A 4,796-nucleotide genomic window follows, 5' to 3' on the forward strand; every position below is an offset into this window, starting at 1 on the left:
AAAACTTCATCTGCATCTTTTCTGCTGGCACTGGCAGAGTTCAAAACTTGAGAGTCCAGAGCAGTGCTCTCTTACTGCCTTGGTGGGAAGGGGCATGAATCACTGATCAAAACAGCAGCACAAAGTTGATCTGGATGGTTTTGTTCAGGTATTCTTGTTGTTTGGTGTTACTATTTTGGTGTGAACTCAATACCTGAAACTAGTTTTATATAATAATCTAGAACCAACAATATTTCAATGCATTAGAACTCAACAAACATGGAAGTTCATTTCACAATTTTTGCTTGAAAGCAAGAAATCTTTCTCCATCCAGTTTTTAAAGTGAGGACAGTCAACTGAAGCCCTTCTGCAAAAATCTAGTACTTTGCACACTTTGAGTGCTGTAACTGAAGACAGGGTGTGTGTATATATATGTATATATACACATATATAAACTAGAAACTGCATGCAAGTTTCATTTTTTCTGGAAAAAAACACACCTAGTGAGCATGGCAGAAAAGAAACATTTAAAAAGTCTGGTTCTTACACTGTACCTTTTGCATTTCATATAAATGCCCTTGTTTAGTTTTTTTAAGCATCTGTTACAGAGATTAAAATATTCTTACAGGATTCAGTAGAGCTTTAATTTTTTTTTATCGCATTTGGAGTAAGTTTACCATTTCAGTCTCAGAATTAAATCTACAAGGATTTGTCATGAAACACCACCTAGAGAAATGCAGTGCTGGACATCTTCAAAGAAGAAATGCTATATAACTCTACCAACACAATGAAAACTAGCTCCAATATGCCTCCCAGGTAGACACCACCATTCTCACCTAGGAGGGGAAACCAAAACAGAGCACATCCATTTTTCTGCCATGGCAGTACTGCAGCACAGATAAGCTCCCAGGAACCAGAGTTTACAGTAGGTCCTCTACAGACACTGATCCTTCCTCTCCTGCCTGGCCAAGGACAGCAGCAACAAAGATGACAACCTCTTAAGCTGGAACAACAATGCAAATACCAAAAATTGCAGTGTATGAATTTTGGATAAAAAACCATAACATTTTGACTACACAACACAGTAAGAACTCCTCATTTACTGTGCATCTACCCACAGCTTCCCAAGCTGCATTCCCCCTGCAAGGAAAGCATTTTGTTACCCAGTGTGTTCCTGCATTCCACTGTGCTGTCAGAACCAAACTGCTGCACTCGTTCTCATTTTTACTTTAATTCCAGAAGACTTTTGAATTTGGGTGACTGCCTGCTGGAGTGAAGAAGGGCTGTGGATAGGCATGTCTATAAATATCCCAAGCCTGCATTAGTCACAAGGAGCAGCTTCTGCTACAGGAATTGTTCTGCTGAATCAAAAAAACTGTTGTGCCTTCGGCTGCAGTGCCGGATCCTCCACCTCACTTGAACTTAAACAGCAGCAGCAGCAGAGCAGTCACTCCCAGATCCTTACAATGTAGGAAGCATCGCTGCATATCTAACTAATCTAGTAAGGGAAATGTTTCAAACATACAATAATACCTCACAGAGAATTAAAAGGAGACAAAGAAAAACCTGTCTGAGTCGTTGGGCAACAAACTATCAGACTTGTCAGCAAAAACAAACAATGGTGGCAAGACTACACTGCACCATAGTTAGGTATAAATAACATGTAAATAATTTGCTATTTTTGTGGTAAAACATAATTTCACAATTTAACACCCCTTACCACAGCTCACACAAAAATGAGGCCTTCTGAACTGTCAGTGTACCAGCCTGAGCTTCATCAGGGGAATGCCATTAATGCTTGTCAGCACACTCCAGGCAATCTATTCCCTTCAGTTTATTACTTCAGGTCTTTCAACCAAGACACACTGCATTGATCTCCTTAGACTTACATTTCTGTTTAAACTTTTTACTCGGTGCCTTAGCTTAATTTAGAACTTACCTATTATGAACGTAAAAACTTCTACTGCTTCCAGATAAATGCTATTCTGCTCGTCAGCTTTAGCACAAAGCATTCCCAAGCCAGGCCACGGACTAGACCTTCCCTGTTCATTCCAGAAATACTGTTTGTGGTTTTGTGGCAGTCCTAGACAAAGCAAGCTCTCTGCACAACAACTGCTCTCAGGTGGGGAAAATAAACCACTAAGAATCAGGGAGCAGCTCTCCTTCCAAGACACCACATCATAAAACAAGGAGTGGAGAGGAAAATCCAGATCTTGCCATTCTCCTTGTTCACATGTCAGTGAAAGAATGGAACACTTTCTGTTCTGCTCAGCCATACACAGTCTGTCACAAACATACAAGGAATACAACCTTTCTCCTGCAGAGAATTTAAACAGCATTACTAGAACTAACCTTCTCATATCAAAACCTGGCAGAGAGGAAAAAACACTCCAGTAGACAAGTCCCATCTCTTCCCAACTTCCCTCTTTTTCAGAAGTGTAAGATCAACACAACAGACAGTACAATATCCAAACACTAAGCATCTTCCACTTTGAAGAAGAGACTAGTGAAAGAGAAAATACCTGATTTTGTCCACATGACCAATCATACAAGACCCTCAGGAGGCAGAGGCAGTGCTCCCCTGCTCCCCATGGCCACTCTGATTTACAGAAGGTGCTCTGCAGCACAACCTCTGGGAGTGCCCACACTGTCCACACTCGTGGCAGTGCAGCTTCACCTCCTCCTGCTACAAGCCCTCTGATGCTAGATCACAAACCCTTCACCTTTACTGCTTCCTCTTCCAAAGACCAAAATTAATGCTTCCTTAAAAGTACCATTTTCCAAGAGAAGATTCACATGCAGCTTCACAGAAAACTCTAGATCACTGCAGCAGTGAGAGCTGATGTAATGCGTGTTCCACTGATCTAGCAGCATTCTTTTGGAAGGAATGTGTCCAGGATGTTTTAGAACAAGATAATTTTGGTGTTCATCCAAACTTTATTGAATATTGTAAACCAAACCCACGTCTTTCCCATTCATAGCACATGCTTGGTCTTGATAACTGCGATGTGATGGTTAGAGGTAAAATACCAACCTAGAGAGGCACCTTTTGGGCCGAAGGAATGAAATTAGCAGCAGAAGTTTGTTGCTGTTGTTGTGTTTTCTTCCAAGACTTGAATTACTAAGCAAACCAACTTTATACCCCAGTAACGAGGTGATGAATCAGCAGCTGCAATTAAGCTTACAGTCATGGATCCTGGGAAGGAAACAGCAGGCCAGCACGAGGAAGAGTCATTCATACAATAAAACCCTCTTCTGTTGTGTAAATTGGCCACTGGCAGCAGCTTCCTGTACAAGGGCTACCCCAGATGAGCAGTGTCCTTCAGAACCTGCTGCTGCTGAGAGCCCTCATTATAATGGATGCTAATTAGATCAAATCCACATCCAAAGTGATTGAAGAGAAACAACACCAGTGAATTAGACCCATCTTTCTTTTAGAAGATCAATATGAAGTCGTGTGGTGGCAGTTTAAGCAACAGGATTTGACATGCTAAAGAGCTCAGTGTGTAACAAAAAACACATTATTCAAGGGTAGAGCCCCATATGCAAAAAAGCCTTAAGAGTCCAGCAGGAAACAGAAATCCCACCAAGACTTTGGAAAACAAAATTAGAGTAATTTTTGTTCTGGCCCAAGTTTACCTTCAAGATCAGTCTGTTAAACAACCTAGCAGGAAAGTTTTACAGACTCAGTGTCAGGAATGCACGAGGTTTCCTCTCTGCCTCAAACACCTTTCTGTAACAGCCATATGAAGTGCTCTAACTATGACACAAGGACTTTAGTCTTCACAACAGTCAGCAAGTCCTGGAGTCTCATAGGTGTATCACCAAGGATAGAGACAATTCAGCTAAATACACATCTTGTAAATGCTACAAACTGCCCAGATCTGCCAAGTGCTGGTTACACTGAAGAGGACATCCATACACCCTGTGTTTCGGTGTTTCACATCATGCCCAGGACAGCCAAGTAAGCTTTGTTGTGATTCTATTTTTATAACTACAAATGAGGCCCAAGACAGCAGAGAATTACATCCTCCTTACCTTCTAATCCAATCAGACAGACAGACCACCTTAAAAATTAACCTGGAAACGTCTCAGGTTAATCCAGTAACCCCTTTTAAAGGCACTCAGGATGGCACTGAATCATTTCCACATGGGCCACCACTTAGAAATACCTGGTTTTAAGGCAGGCAGGTATTAGGACAGGCAGCCCTTAAGAGGTTATCCTACTAACCTACATTACTGACACATTAGCACACAACAGTATATTTAAAGGGCCCAGAATAAGTTAAGCAATAACTATCCTGATATACAAACAGGACTGTGTGAATATATCCTGACAACCAGAAATGCTAGAGAAGCCAGAGAAACATTAAGATTTTGAGCTGAGCCAGTTTTTAATGGGTGGAGTGGGATTCCCGTAGTGCTCACACCCACTGGAGTGAGTGGCAAACAAGCAGCTGCCTTTCCACTGAAATCCTTTCCAAGAGGCACCAGAATTAACAGAAACATTATTTGCCTTAAAACCTCCCCCTCAGTAATAAGCATATCCCTATCAAACAACTCCCGAAAGTCCTAACAGCCTGAATTAAAGGCACAAGCAAACAAACAAAACAAATCCGAAGGCACTGCAATATTAATGTCCCTCTGACAGCTTCTGCAGGGGCATTTTAGGTGAATCAGCCAGAGACATAATTCACAGAACTGCTCTGAACGCCCGCAACTACCACAGAAACCCTCCCATCACCCCTACCCCAGCAGGCAGCAGCTTTTATGTGCTCTCGAGCAGCGTGCAAAGGTGACGAGTGAAAACAAAACAG

This window comes from Acanthisitta chloris, unplaced genomic scaffold (genome assembly GCF_000695815.1).
Source record: "Acanthisitta chloris isolate BGI_N310 unplaced genomic scaffold, ASM69581v1 scaffold12433, whole genome shotgun sequence".
NCBI classification, from domain to species: Eukaryota; Metazoa; Chordata; class Aves; order Passeriformes; family Acanthisittidae; genus Acanthisitta; species Acanthisitta chloris.